The 17,046-nt window shown below is 35.4% G+C and overlaps 1 protein-coding gene across 1 annotated transcript in view; it reads left to right on the top strand.

The window, feature by feature from the left end:
• Positions 1-17,046, top strand: part of tex264a (testis expressed 264, ER-phagy receptor a) — a 57,336-nt gene that overhangs the window by 15,885 nt on the left and 24,405 nt on the right. The window lies entirely within an intron of this gene.

Genomic DNA, 17,046 nt, shown 5'->3' with positions numbered 1-17,046 from the left:
AGTTTATGCACCAACATGACTCCATACTGTGACTAATATAAATTAGTGGTGTCAAAATTAGCTCGTTAACAAAAATGCGAATATTTTTTTCGGATAAACGTGTTAAAAATATTTAACGCGATTAACGCAGGGGCGGGGCTAAGGTTGGCCACCCCACTCACAACTGCTGCTTCTGCCACTTTTTCTCTTGACAAGAAGTGTGTTTTTACGTTTTTATGACCACATCAAACCACATTTTCTCTACTTCACTCCAGGACCAGGTGCGATTTAAACGAGCGTGCAGACGGTACTGTGCTGTATCCAAAGTGCGAAATATACTATGTGCATGCAATGCCATGTCAGTTAAGTCATGAAGCTACCAAGAAGACAATTAAAGCTGCTTAAAACGTTCCTGTAGGCTATTTTTAGGTTAACTTTTATAACCTAGAGAGAACCTTATATTTAAGTTTTATTGCTATAACCTAGAGAGAACGTTCCCAGAATGTTCCCTGCAGGTTATTTTTAGGTTTTATTTGTATAACTTAGAGAGAACGTTCCCTGCAAGTTATTTTTAGTTGTCATAAAATTATGTAAACTAATTAAAACGTATTATTCTAGTGCGAAAACTTGTATTATTTTAGCACTAGTAACTATTTTTGCAGAATTTCATGTCTGAAATAGGCTAATAATAAAGTTTAGTCATCAAAGTAGTCAAATCGCAGTCTAATAAAAATATAATTCTAATTTTATAGCTGAAATGAAACCTTAAGCGCAGTCAAAGCATAGAATAAACACTGGGTTTGTTTGTATGTTTCTTGACTGCTCGTCTTCAGATCTGCTTGCGCTCCCAGCACGCACTTTTCTCCTGTGTTCATACAAAGCTGCACGCTCACAAAATCTAAAAATTCACTGTTCATTTTGACTCACTAACATTTTTCTAAAGTTTTCTTAACGTAAATAGATCAGTCCCTGTAGGTTAGGGGAACTGCGTCACATTCAGCAGCAGCAGCTCTTAAAAATAAAAATAACCTATAATAACCAGATGCTGTGATGTCTATTAATCAAATGACAAAGAAAAAAGGGAAAAATTACTTTTATAGCTTTGAAAGTGAAGTTTTCAGACATATTCTATATATAAATTAACCCTTAATTTATATAAAGAATATGTCTGAAAACTTCACTTTCAATTTCTGTATATTTCTGCTGAAGCTCACAAGTAAATATGACATTTATTATAATGGGTTTTTATGTGTTTTAAGTTCACTTAAATTAGAAGTTCTTTTATCATTTCTAAATGTTACAATTGATAGCTCTCAGTTATACTCTAATGTTGAATGGCTATATTAGGGGGAGAAATTATATAGAGAAATCAGTATGGGTATTATAATGGTTTCATGTTAAGGTTGTTCACTTAAACTATTTTAAATGTTAAAATGGATAACTTTATAATGTTGAATGGCTAATCAATGAGAAAATACCTACTAGGGGGAAAACTATTCCAGAGACATCTGATTAATGCTGGCCTTTCAGTCAAAAATAAACATGGAATTGTACCAATATTAAAAATTTACTGTCTTTATGTTACTTGTACATGGATTTAAAGATTGAATGTAAAATTATTGCAATATAAAAGTATATTTAAAAACTTTGCACGTAGTTGGGATTAAATGTGATTAATAAAAAAATAATAATAATTAGTCATCTTTTTTAATCGATTGACAGCACTAAAATGAATATAACAAAGTTTAGAACAGTAATTTAAATGTAGTTTTAAATTTTGTCCATGTGTTTTTGTGAGATATTATCTTTAGAAGTCGTGATGATTGATTTGCGAACAAGTGACTCTTATTAACCAGATCTCATTAATACGGAAGTCCTATTCTCAACACTGAATAAAAAATAAAAAAGTAATTGAAAGCTTTTTTTTTCCTTTTTCCTCAAGAGTCTGCAATTGTAGTTCTGACTTTTTTCTCAGAATTGCATGGTATAAACTGATGATATAAATCTGGCAAGTTTGTACCCCACTAAGTTAGTGAAATTGTGAGTTTATATCTTACAATTGTGACATTACAAATTGCAATTGTGAGTTTATGCCATGCAATTCTAAAAAAAGGTTTAGAATTACAAGTTTATGTTATGCAGTTCTGAGAAAAAAAAAGATAAGTCACAATTACTTTTTTTATTTTGTATTTAGTGGTGAAACTGGCTTCCAAATCAGATAAGTCAAATAAGATTCAAAAGATTCAAAAACAGCCCTCAAAAGTTACTGGTCAGTCAATGGTTTGAACCGTATGATTCAAACTGCTGGTTTCAGTCAGTAAATAATTCAAGATTTCTCAAATCATTGCAAGCCTTAGTTGATCGTAGAGACCTTTGGTAAAATAAATTAATTAATGTAATATAATGCAATTAATATAAATTGCATTACTTAGGTAGTGGTCCTATAAATCTTTTTTTTTTAAGTGATGGACCGTAAACAAAATTTAGCTACAGGTATCTGTCCATTTTCTTCAAAATAGCTAAAACTATGATGTAAGAACAGTGAAAGCAGCTGATTTTATTTGTTGACCCGGTACTTCCATTTTTTGTCCTTCCTTCTCTCTCTCTCTCTCTCTCTCTCTCTCTCTCTCTCTCTCTCTCTCTCTCTCTCTCTCTCTCTCTCTCTCTCTCTCTCTCTCTCTCTCTCTCTCTCTCTCTCTCTCTCTCTCTCTCTCTCTCTCTCTCTCTCTCTCTCTCTCTCTCTCTCTCTCTCTCTCTCTCTCACACACACACACACACACACACACACACACACGTTTCCTAACTTGGCTTGTCTGACAGCTTATTAAGAGTAGTGCAATAGTTACATGAGCAGTGCAGTGTAGGAGTCAGCAGATGTATGTTGCATTATGGGATTGTGTGTGTGAGTTTGTAATGTGATGTATATGGAGTGGCACAGTGTACAAAGATGAGACTGAGCAGATGAATAATAGAGAGACGTTCACGAATGCACGTGTGTGTGTAGGCAGGGACATGCCTTTACAATGATTTATTGAAAAGGTCTGGCAGAAGTTCAGACTGGCGCTTCCTGTATTATGAAACTGAAGTAAGACTTCCTGCAAAGACCTCTGCACACCCACCACTACCACAAAGCACAAGCACCACACTTCAACCCAGATAGGTCATTAGGGATGTGTGTGTCTGAAGTGTTTGCTCATTTGCAATACATTTGTAATATGCTCAAGCACATCATTGCCCAACATAATACAGTTGAATTCATTTATTCAATTTTTCTGAAAGCATTATTTGTGCCACTATCTACCTGGCTTTTTTTTTTGTTTTTTTTGTTGTTTGTTTGTCATATATGTGTGTGTATATATATATGTGTGTGTGTGTGTGTGTGTGTGTATATATATATATATATATATATATATATATATATATATATATATATATATATATATATATATATATATTTTCTAGTTTTCAGCATTCCATTAAATTATTACATTATTATTACGTTACCAAAATAACCAAAAATCAATAAAAAGTAACAAACGCTATGTAGACACATTTTAAATATATATAAAATAAAAATGACACAAAGACAAAAAAACTGTAAAACAGTGAAAACGGAACAATTACATTTTTAAACTAGATTTTAAAAACTATTAAAAACTAACACGGTAGCGGTGATGCTAAAATAATATTTAATAATAATTATTATGAATATTTTTTTGTATTTAGCACCTTGTTGCATTTGTTGCAGCAGGCAAAAAAAAAGTACTTTTCAGAAAAAGCTAAATATTCAACCATAAGTCTGTAAATTGTTTAGTTTTATGGTGCAATAAAACAAATAGCATTATGTATAAAAAAATAACATTTGAGTAATTATTGTAATTTTAGTTATATTTTGTGGAGTCCAACAAGTTATCGCACAAGGTCCTGAACTCATATCAGCACCTTCCTGCCCCGCAATCAAAACATACGAATCAAACCTCTAAACCAAACTCCAACCACAATTTTGCAACCTCGTTTTATTTAGAAACGACGAAATAAAAGCACATTTTAAATCGTGTTTAAATCATGTTTAAAATGTTGCTTCATTTTTATCACAAAGTAATTATGCGTATCCAACGCTTCGCCCGGCCAATGCTTGCGTCTAGTTCCTATAAATATCCTGCGGAGCGGACATGTGTTGGGAATGGCTTCTGTTGGTTCTCTGCCGAGCGTGGCAGTTGGCGCGGGGAGGTGTGGTCTGTTGTGGCACGGGTCAAACACTGAACTGCTCCTCTGCCAACACTAGATATCCCTTTTTATCTTCTCCATTGACAAATCCTTTCTATTTATTACTCTCCCACACACCTCTCCATCTTAGCATGGGTCCTCTTTTATATATCGCTCTTCGTGGAGGAGATAAATCACTTGTCCACCCGCTATCGACAGAAGACACGGACACATTCTTCTCAATCTGCTGAGAGGCTGAGTCTTAGCTGAAGATGATAAACACACACACACACACACACACACACAAACACTCGGACCATCTGTTAGACAGCGAGAGGGCAGAATCTCCTGCACCCACATAGGAGTTCACTCCTAAGAAACACAGCGTACATAGAGTATGTGGGCAGTCCCATTACGCCATAACAGTGATTTCAAGCTGTGTGTGTGTGTGCGTGTGTGTGAGTGCATGCCGATCCGTGTGGATCCAGCAGACGGCTGGCTGTCAGAGGATTGACTAAGCCCATTAAGAGAGGTGATTTTTAAGAAGTAGGGATAAAGGAAGGGCGAGATGAACTACGTTAGAGGGATTTGGCTGAGCCCCTACAGTTTTCTAACGGTGCACCCCTGTCTCAGTGCTAGAGTTTTGTCTGAACTCCAAACACAAAGTTTTAATCCAATTAACAGCATCTCACTGATCCGCTTTAAGAAATTATGTACATAGTGGCCAAACTCATTAACGTTTGCTGCCTGATGATTTAGATATCTGTTGCACTTTTTATAGCCTTGGTTTTTCACAATTAAGCTCTGGCAAGCAACCCTATCTGATATGAATGCTTTAGTATGAGAATGTTATTTAAACTTGAAATTGTCTGCATCGACTGTTTAGCTGTAGAATTGCTGTTTTAGGTGGATGAACTACTAGTTATGAATTATTGATGTAACGGTGCTGCCAACTTTTTCAGAGACCTTGGTTCAGGATGCGCTCGTCTTCATTAATTTTCTTCATTGGAATTTTGAAAAACGACTTTAAACTAAAAAACAAGCACTGAGATGAATCTCAGCTCTATAAACTTGGATTTCAGTTCAAAATGTATTTAAAAAGTCATAGGATATGAATATGTTTTTTTTTTTTTTTTTATAAGACAACGATTCAGTATAGAACTACTGACCAAGTCAATGTTTGTAAATCTGAAGTGCATTATTTTGAAACTTAAATTATGAAATTATATAAATATATAAGATCGTTTCTTTTGATGCAATTCTTGTCTTCATGGTAAGTGATTTCTCTTCTTGGTGGATTATGGGTTGTGAGGTTCTTGCTAGGAAATGTGGCTAAGCTTATGGTTTGTCAGTCCTGAAAAATGTATATAAAATATACCTTAACATTAAAAATGTACTTCTCTATTGAAGTAAAGAAGATTTTTTTTTTCTTCCAGAAACTGGGTGTTGTTATTACTATTTTGCTCTAAGTAAATAGACTTGTGGAAAGTTATGTTACTCGTCTCTCTGGTTTGTGTATAGCTATGCACTTTTGACTTCTATTATAAGTGCATTATTGTAATTGTTTCAGATCCATTCAGTTTTGTTTTTGTTGTCGTTTTCACTTTGTGGATTATTTACCCTTTGCTTTTTACTGATGTAAGATTATACGGTGTATTCCGTGCATGTGTAAAAGCCTTTTTCAGACCCTTCATGCTATTAATTGCAAGCAAATCTATCTAATGTCGACTCCGCCCATCTCGGCAGTTACCTGAACAACATACTGATTCCGTTTCCCTCTAGTCCAATCGGCTTATGAATAATGCAGCTCTGTCCCTCCCTATCGTATTTGATGTTATTATTTGTTAAATTAAACATGCTAAATTGGTTGTGGTAGTACATGGCATCCATATTTAATGAGCTTTTCACTGTGTGGGAAGAGGGAAAAGAACAGCAGTGAAAATCTAAGGGGGATAAAATAAATAAATTAAAAAAAAGAATGGAATTAACAATATGATGACATTTGAGACTACTCCAAAAGCTTGTTTAAAGTTTTTTTTTTTTTCAAAATTCGACCACAAGTTGTTAATATTATGGTGTCTCTCACAAACCCTTCTTCTCATTAGACAAAATCGTATTGTAATTTTCTGTTAGCCGGGTTTTACCTCCTGCTAGTAATTTCATGTTCTGATCGTATTAACTGGAGCTTGTTCTAACACACAGTCAGCCAGAGAGGAAGAGAGAGGAGATAGAGGTAGGAGGAGGAATAGAAGCTGACCACAGGCTCCCCTTTTATGCTGTATGTGCCCCTCCAGAGGGAGCGTGTGTGGGTGGGCTGGCAGACAGACTGTTTGATCCTCACAGGTAGCCCTGCATCTTTAATGAGACCCTATCAACCCTCCCCCATCTCACTTTTTTCCCTTCCCTTTTCTTTCTATTTACACCTGCTATTAACATCTGTTTTGGGCATCTAAAAAAAAATGGAAGCATGCCTTAAAAGCATGATATGCTACTGCATAAGATTATTTTTTATTTTTAAAAGAAGTTTCACCAAAAGCTCACAACATCTGTGTTTATTGATTAAAACAGTACAGTTAAAAACTGTGAAATGTTTCCATTTTAATATATTTTAAAATGTTTATATCTCTGTAATGGCAAAAACAAACTTTCTAGCCAGTTTTCAGTGCCGTCTCGGAAATCCTGATTTGGTGGCTTATCTTTCTTTTTATTATCAATGTTGAAAATAGTTGCGCTGCTTAATATTTTTGCGAAAACTGTGAGTTTTCAACAGTTTGTTCAACTGTGAGTGCGAGTCACAAATAGAATAGAATAGTCATACACAGAACGTCACTTCTTTGAAATAGAAATCGTTTGTAACACATCTTTACTGCTATTTTTTGATAAATGGAATGGATACTTGCTGAATAAAAGTATTAATTAAAGAACACACACAATCACGAGAATATCAGATTGCATAAGGTTAAGATTTAGAACGACATTTCAAATAGCCCTCATATAACCACAATGAACAACCGCATATTTAAATAATATTTTTACTATACATAATAAGTGGGACAGCTTTTAAATGGCTTGTAATTCGATGCATGTTAATAGTAGCTGCCTCTCTCTTTCACTTTCTATTAGTAAAGCTAAACATGTGGTAACAGACTCTATTCAGCATTCAAACGAACTGTACTATTTGTGCAGCCTATTAGACTATTTTTGTCTTTGTTTGTGAAAAGAGGAGTGTGATACAGGAGAGAAAGAGAGTTTTCAGTTGAGCGGTTCAGTCAGGCAGGCAGTCATTGACTTAATCAGTGAAGTAGCCAATCAGTGAATGTGTTTGTGTGTGTGTGCATATGCATTCTGGAGAGGGCACGGCCGTATGCCAGATATAGCTGCTTCATAATTGATATGAGCTTCCTGGAGCATTGTTCGGTGTGCTGTTGCTGACTATATGTGTATCATGGATAACTGAGGGATGAGCCAGGAGCAAAGACATGTCCATCACAGCATTGAACCTTGGTGGGCTTTGTACTGAATGCTTAAGATCCAGTCGGGATATTTCATGGATTCACTTTCTTCTTGAGGTTAAAGAAAGTTCAACAGAAACCCCTTCAGGCAAAAGTGATTTTCAGCACAGATAAATAGAAAATTTATATAAATATAGTGTAGTTTAGGGCTCGGTATGGATTTGTTTCCAAAGCTATCAAAAAAATGCATGTTAGTATTCATTAAAGGTCATTAGGTTGCATTAAATATTATGTTTCATAGTTCATGAACCCATAAAGCAATGGATATATAGCATGGTACTGAATGGTTTCGCAAGTGAGTGCACTTTAGCTAAAAAGTTGTTAGTCCACATGTCTATCCTCTATTTCAGAGGTCTTTTAATAAGTTGTTCAGATGGGGCTGAAACAAGTCTACTGAAGCCTCAGTGTTGTGTATTAATAAGTGGTTCTGGTGTAAAAGATTACATGGTTATTAAAATCTGTCAGGAAATGGTTCACGCATTTAAAAAGGACTTTTTAAGTTTGTCGCATTTAACATTTTTAAATTGCTGAACATAATAGACAAAAATAGGGATCATGCAAGCAGAGAATATGTCACAGCAGCTAGTTCACAAATAATGGGGCATTAAGGAATAGTTCACCCAAAAATGAAAATTTGCTGAGAATTTTCTCACTCTCAGTCCATCTCAAATGTAGATGATTTCGTAATCATAAATTTGTAAACGAACTTAGAAAAATTGACCATTGCATCACTTACTCATTATTAAATCCTATGCAGTGAATGGGTGCCGTCAGAATGAGAGTCAAATAGCTAGTAAAAACATCATTGTTATCCGTTATAATCCATGTAATTCATAAAGTTTGATTTTTGGGTGAACTGTTCCTATTGAATATATTTTGAAGACAGTAATTTCATTGAGTTTAAATGATCCACGTTACACTGCTCACAGACCAGTACTTAAGACAGCTGTATAGATCTTTTAAATTTGTGTTTCCAGTTTCCCATTTACTTCCTTCTGCATTAAAGGTACTGTATGTAGGATTGACACCGAGTGGCTGAACTAGGTATTGCAGTTCAAATTCAAAATATTAGAGATGTTTTTGGGTTTTTTTACCCGGCCCCTCCTACTCAGACTTGATGCACAAGCAGGTTGCCAAATTCCCACTCAAACCCCTTTCATTTGCCAGCTTCCATGATTGAAATTAAATGCGTTCTGTTTTTCGTCAACTGGCAACCCGGGATTCCAAAAAAACTAATTGTTAAACTGACAGTGGACGGGTTTTACAAACCAAAACAAAGGCCGACATTCCGGGCTGGAACGCAGATTTTCAAAGGAGAATAACAGACTCTAGCATTGTTTTTCAGATAAGCAAGTATGTTGACTTGGCATGTTTCTTAAATATCTGCAAACATATTGTGGTATTTTTATGCTTTAGCAGAGTCAAAATCCTACATGCAGCACCTGGTGATAAGTTGATCGTGATGGAAGTGAGACCCAGAGGGAGTATGGTTGAGGGGTCAGAACACCACCCTTACACATTAACGGTGCATGAATCAATCTCACCTCAGAGTCCCCCCACACACACACACACACTCATACACACTCATACACACTCACACACACTCACACACACTCACACACTCACACACACACACACACACACACACACACACACACGCACACACACACAAACAGATTTTTTTATTTACAATTGCTTATTGGCTTTAAAAAATTTTTCCTTAAGCTATTTATCGGTACGGGTTAAAGTTCTGCTTGATAATTATTCTAGACAGCATTTTCTTTGATTTCTCTAATGAACAAGAGAAGTATTACCTAGACCTAGATCAATATTTTTTTTTTAAGTGTGAGTACAGAGCTGTTTTCCCTTAACATGAATTTTTAAAAGAATTTTTTCTCCTCTATGTTGGCCCTGTGATCAGATTATTTTACCACTCTTATGTTTTCATTTATGAAGCAACTTATGTTAATATAGTTATTAGACTACCATTTTATTTTTCATTGTATATGCATATGTTTAAATATTACACTCATTGCCGCCGAAATGTTTTAAATATTTTATTCAAAAAGGATGTTTTAAACTGATCAAGATCACAGTAAAGACATTCATCATGTTAGACACGATTTCTATTTTAAATAAATGCTTTTATTTTGAACTTTATTCATTATAATACCTTTCACAAACATATTAAGCAGCACACATTATTTCATGAAGAAAGGTTTCTTGAGCACCATTTCACCTAATGTCTGAAGGATCATGAAGTAATATATATTTTAATATATTAAAATAGAAAATACCCCAAATAATACAAAATTTCTGGTCCTGTAAATGCAGCTTTTATGAGTATAAGAGCATTTGAAAAATCAGTATTTTTCTGCTGTGTTTCACTTCTTTCATCAGTGGAGGCCTGTAGAACCCTCGGAAAAAATGACAGCGTTTATCTCATGGAATATTAGATGCGCTTGTACTTTGTTTTTCATAGACAATGTAAGTCACGGCTGGTTTGAGAAAGATAAGCTATGTCTACCGTTACATTGTTTCCTGTTCCCTGCAGCTTGACCCCAGCTCCTTGGTTGGGTTGTTTTGTGTGATTTGGATCAATAACCCTTAAGACTATGAATTGCGACAAACGTCCACCATTAATAACATTGACAGGACTCTACAATGCAAGGCCATAATGCATTTTAAATGTGTTCTAATGCATGCTAAATATAACCCAACCTATAACCTTAGGGATTCAATTGCCAAAGCACAAGAAGAGGCGGTAAAATACATGTTGACATACAACCTTACATTTTATTTATGTTCACGGAAAACCAAACAATTTGTTAATAACGTTTCTCATAATATTGTCTTTTATGAAATCCATGAGGGTGGATAAACGCTGACTTTTATTTTTAGGTGAACTATCCCTTTAATGGATGTACTTGGCTTATAGTTGCAGAATATTTTAGGGTGATTTTTTTTTTCTCTCTGTTAATCCTGCATTTCAGTTTAATATGATGAGACAAGTGTAAATAAACCAATCACAGGTTGATTTTCCCCAAAAATGTGAAACTGTGTCTAAGACCAGCCAACACAACAGCATTTTTATTAACCAATGGCATGGGTTTGCGTTGTGGCTATTTGTTTGTTCAGCCAATTGCAAAAGACTAATGTAATTTGGTGATGTTTGTTGGGCAGAAAATACAAACTCTGTCTTTTTTTTGTGAGGCTGGCTCAGTTCTGTTGGGTTTGGGCATTAATGTGCCTGTAGTTATTGTCAGACAATTTGTGCTCAAAACCTGTGGTGTAATGTGCTGTATTAGTAAGTAGTTTTGATAGTCCAAGAATTTGACTGATTCAAACTGACCTTCGCTGAATTATTAAATGTTGCTTTTTTAATGTTGCCTATAACGCCCCTTTAATATCCTTAATAAGCCTTCACACAGCGCTGTCCATCATCAGAGATATTTAAAGAGGCAAAAATCACATCCCACTTTTCTTAACCACAGTCATTAAAGTCCAAAACACAATGCTGTTTTCCCAGCTCTGTGAGGAAGCGGTTATTCTCATCGAGAGAGAGATGTGCTGGATGTTGGCGACCGGGCCGCTGGTATTTCCAGCTGTAATTGTACACTATGGGGGGGTACTATGGGGGTGTACATCTTAGGGCACTGGTCCAGCAGAGACGATCGTAGGTATGCAGAGAGATGGTCGGAAATAATAGGGTTCTTAGGTTGTAATTAAACAATTCATTTTGGCTGTGTGCTTTTTACCTAAATTAGACACAGACTTTAAAATAAAAGAACTGAAAGAATTGTTTTAACATGTAGTCGAATATAGTGCCTTACAGGTATGAGCGGTGTCTCCTCCAGTTCCGATATTGTTGAAAATTAATTATATAGAGTGTAATTATACATAAAATAATTAGAATGAAGCAACACATCAGAAAAACCTATGCATAATAACACTTTTTAACGTTTTCTCATAAAGCATGTATACATGTATAGAATATATATACAGTTATATATATATATATATATATATACAGTGTATATATATATATATATATATATATATATATATATATATATATATATATATATATATATATATATATATATATATATATATATATATGTGTGTGTGTATTGCATTTACGGTCTGTTTCCAAATGATTCAGTCATTATCAATTATAAAGACCAATATCGTTATTGTTTCCAAATCTAAACAGTTTTCAATCAATAACTGTATCCATTATAAAAACTGTCTGTATATTTTATGATGGGCATGCACATGGGCATCCATGAAGCCCCTCTCCTCATTGTTATTCCTCGAATCAGCTGCTTTTTCAGCCAGGTTGCCGACTTGTTTACTTTGAATCCAACAGAAGCAGGGGGCAGAGGTGGGCATCTCCCCCTGGTTTTATGAGTTCATGTGTGCTTCCAGGCAATATATATGAAATCACCACACACCCACATATTGGAGACCTACATACCTGTGTTTGCTTGTGTGTGTGTGTGTGTGTGTGTGTGTTGTTTGTATGAAAGCACTGATTGTATGATGTTGATTAAAAAGACCAGCGATTTACCATCCCATCCTTTGGCTTTCCATCAGATGCATTTGTTCTGCTCTTTTATGCTGGCGGAGAGGAGGCGGTCTTTCATGTTCAGACTTTCATTGCTCTGCATGTGAAGGACTGTGTGCGTTTCATCCTGCATCTTGCTTGGGTTTTAAGTGTGTGTGGCTCATCTGCTGGTACGTGTTACATAAACGCGAGCGTTGGTTTCCTTGTGGGGCTTGAAAACGACAATATCAGTTTGCGGTTTCCACCAAGCCACTTGATCAAATTACGAAGACCAATTGATTATGCTCTTGCAGCAGTTTCTGCCACTCAGGTGAACATGCCAGGGCCTAATTTGATCTCTTTGTAGCTAATGTAATCTGTGTTACAGCGATCACAGATGATTGGGATTAATAGAAGCGATAAAGTGGGAAGAATATCGTCAGATGATTGTGTCAGTCTGATCTATGTTCATTAGAGAAAAAGCAGAGGCTTCTGTTACCTGACACCTTAAGCATCTCCGGGCCACAGGAAGTGTTCTTCTCTCAGTATTTGGCAGTGTTTGTCTTTCCTGTATGAACACTTGTGGACCAAACCTGCAATTACTGTCCCTGCAATTGCCTGTTTGCTTTTGTCAGTTTGTCTGCTGTCTGAAATCAGACAGGAAATGAAATCCTGCCCTTCACAAACAATGCCAGTCTTTATTTAAAGGTGATGTGTGTCCAATTGTCAGTTCTTTTATCTCAGCCATCATTTTCAGAAACCGCTTCAACTAAACAGTGCTTTGTTTTTTAGCATGCTAACCAGACCTGTGTAGCAACTTTAGTTTGACCAGTGGAAATTGGGTTTAGATTATGTTTGTTTGGCCAATTGCTGGCCGTGGGAGCGTTATTGTTATTGTTTTGGTACAGAAAATGGTACAGAAAAAAACACACTTTATATTTAAGCTAATGTCTATTTAAGTCGAGTAGTTATGGAAAAAAACCATTGTTACAAATCCTTCAGCTATGACTTTATCTACATTTATAATACAGCAACAGTTACATTGTTTTAATAATATTGCTTTTATTACACATTATTTGAACATATTAATATGAAGCAAATATACTACTGTGTGGGAGCAGTAAGATTTTTTAAATGGTTTTGAAATGTAAAATTAAATCAGTTTTTATATACTTCTCAATACTTAAGTCAATATTTTATTTGACTTTCAAAATACAGTAAAAGCTTTAATATTGGAAGTATTATTACAATTTAAAATAGCTGTCTTGAATATATATTAAAATGTAATTTATTCCAGCAGCAATTACTCCAGTCTTTAGTGTCATATAATCCTTCAGAAATTATTTTATGCTGCTCAGGAACATTTCTTCTAATTATTATAATGTTAAAAAATGTGCTGTTTAATATTTTTGTGGAGACTGTGATCTTATTTTTCAGGATTCTTTGAAGATTATTCATTTTAAATTGAAATTGAAATCTTTTGTAACATTTAAAAAGTCTAAAAACTATCACTTTAGTTTAATGCATAAAATTAATGCATCATTGCCAAATACAAGTATTAAAAATTGTTTAAAAAAAACAACTAAAAGTTTAAATAGTACTTTAAATTTCATTAAGCTTTTAATTAGCAAATTAGTATTATTAATATTGTGTTTTTATGCTCCAAGAGAAAGTCCTTTACATTTACCTGAACAGGAGTTTCATGTTATGACTGTTACAGTACTGTGCAGGAATTTGAACCGGCCAATGACAATCAGCATTCAAAACTGTAACTAGTGCTTCTATAAAACCTACTTAAAAAGTGCATGTAAAAATATCAGACATGGTTTTAACTCGAGAAAGCCGAATGATTCAGAGGTAGACTTTTTGAATGAACCCGTGGTCACTATTAAAGGTTAAAAAGGTTCAAAAGCATGCAATTTCCTGTCCATTTCAGATCAGATCTACTCTCAAATACCACATTAGCATCTCCGAAGTTTAGCCTCTCTATTCTCCATGCACCCTTTTGAGACTCCAAAACCCCCTTTGCTTACTATTCACTCTCTATTCACCTACTGCTCTTTGCAGCTGTCTGTGTATCGCTGTGGTCCCTCAGGACCCCACTTTATACGTTTGTCAGATAGGGAGGCATTTAGTATTTTGTTCTGTGTGATGCTTTTAACTAAATGTAGTCAAAAATACACATCAAATATGGATAAATACAGCAAATATATATATTCTTTTCACATGTCTAAGCAAGGTTTTTTGCCACATTTCATAGTATTTAATAGACAAAACATCAAACCTGTCTACTGAAAGTGAATGTAGCATTCAAATGCTATCAGTTATGATGTCTTGCTATTATAGTGGTGACCTTTTCAACAGTATTGAGGCAGTTTGAAGCTTTTGATGCTAGAAACTATTGTGGCACAATGTGCAGTGGGAGAGCGGTCTTTTGTTCCTGTGACGAATAGGATGGCCCCTCAGGCCCCTCTTGACTCCTCAGTGAGTCTAATAGAATATTAAAGTAAAGATATGCTCTTTTACTTAGGGGTGATCTGCTGCAAAAAAGCATTGTCCGCCAGGATTCGCATCAGATGGGCCTTTTTCAACTCTGTCATGACTTTCCGGATAAACAGAATGAAAAGCGACTGCTTTGAAGGTGTGATAGACGGTAGTGAATAACTATAGTGACAGAATGAATGGATAAATTAACTGATGAACAGGAGACTCATAACTATTAAGTTCACTCATCATTTCTGATGCATTTGTCAGAGTGCGTCATTTGAAAGGCATTGTTTTTTTAAGCACACAAACTATCTATCTATCTATCTATCTATCTGTCTATCTACCTATTTATCTGTGATATTAAGAAATGAAAGGGTTATGCATAATTTTCAAAGCACCGCATTTCTCAATGGATTAAACATTATGATATACCTTTTTCAAGTATTGATTGAAATGCATGCACAATTAATATTTATCCCACATTCTCTCATAGAAGATTATTTTATGCTAAGAACCTGTTCACAAAGAATGGTTATCTGTGCTATATTTAAATGCTTATACCGTATGCAGTACTGTACACCAGTCAGACACGCATCTTTGATAGTTTCATTACACATTCAGCATGTTACATCATAAAAATTATGTTTTTGCCACATTCTGTATGGTTTAAACCATACGTCAAGACCCCTGGTGTACATTCCTGACAATTTACCACCAGTTTTTAGATTTGTCATTTGTGAATGGTACCAAATAGGGTTAAACATCTTAGCCACACGCCAGGTACTACTTTAGTGGACTACACTGGTCTATAAACCGAAGTACATTGGGAAAAAGGAGGTAGAAGGTGGTAATATCTTTCAGTCAGTTGGAGGTAAAGGTCAGTAAGATGCTAAAACTGCTTTTTCTGTTGAACCCTTCTGGCTTAGTCACTTAAATGCTTGCAGTAATGCGCAGCTCATGCTCTCTCAGCCTGCTGGGGGATGAGTCTCATCCACCTGAGTGCCGCCAGACTTCTCAGCTCACAGGAGTGTTTTAACACAGCTAGTTTCATTCTACCAGCGGATATTGATTGACACAGGCAATGGGAGTGCAATCAAACTCACATATGACTTCTCCCGCCATAAACAGAAAGCGTTTTTTTTCTACTCCTATTATTCTTTGTGAATTGGGGGGGCTGGAGGCCATTAACCTACTGCCATCGACTCGCAGACCTCCTAGTCACCACCTCTCCATCCTCCTGAGGGACTCCGGCGTTCTGGTGGTTAATGTGTGGTGGGAAACTCATCAAAGAGCTGTTAGCATTCTCCTTCGATAATAGAATGGGTTAATAAAAGTTATAGTTGTGTGGGATACCGCAGAACGGACATCTTAATGGATAGATGCTGTTGTGATGTTGATGGTTGTTTAATTTGTTGTGTTCCTGTGACAGGGGAATGTAGCGCCTCGTGTCGAGGGTGTTGAGCTATGCTAAAATGCATCTTGTGTTGTGTCGATAGGCAGTGAGTGATTTTCACAGAGGAGACGGAGGTAAACGGGGCATGTGGGAACAAAGGGAGGACAGGGGACAGATGAATGAGCACATGTTAAGTCAGGAAAAGACAGAGAGAGATAGAGGGAGCAGGTGCAAGGACAAGAGAATAGTACTTTTGACAAAAATGATTTAAATGAAACGGTAAAACTTACAGCAGATTCTAATTTTGATTGTAGTGAAATCGATTGCCTGGGGAAAACTGTTTTGTTTGATATGAGGATTTTTGTCAAGCTGTGACCAGTCAATTATTGCTGTTTTTAGAATTAGAAATGAGAATCTTTAAATAAACAAAGCAATAAACCTTTTTGATTTTATGGTGACTTTAAAGGATTAGTTTACTCTAGAATTAAAATTTTCTGATAATTTACTCACCCCATGTCATCCAAGATGTTCATGTCTGTCTTTGTTCGGTTCGGTGGACCTTCAACTCACTGATCCCTACTGAAGTTCAATTATATGTATATATATATTTTTTATTTATTATTTATTTATTAATTTAATTATTCATTAATTTATTTACACTCCATGATTCTGAAAAAAGGTCAGAAAATAGGGGATTGACTGCAATGCCATTTTTTGCTTGCTTTCTTATTTAGTAAAGGTTTTAACTTGAAGAACATTAACTTGTATAAGTACAATAAAGATACAGTTTTAAAATTCACCTTAATTCGAAAGTAATTCCAGGGTCCAAACCACAACCACGGCACGAATGAACGATATCATATGTGTCACTTTCACAATGATGGTTTTTCAGCTGATGAACAGTGAAATCAATCAGAATC

This window comes from Puntigrus tetrazona, chromosome 6 (genome assembly GCF_018831695.1).
Source record: "Puntigrus tetrazona isolate hp1 chromosome 6, ASM1883169v1, whole genome shotgun sequence".
Taxonomy (NCBI): Eukaryota; Metazoa; Chordata; class Actinopteri; order Cypriniformes; family Cyprinidae; genus Puntigrus; species Puntigrus tetrazona.
Note: the sequence above shows the minus strand (reverse complement) of the source record. Positions and strands in the feature narration are given on the sequence as shown.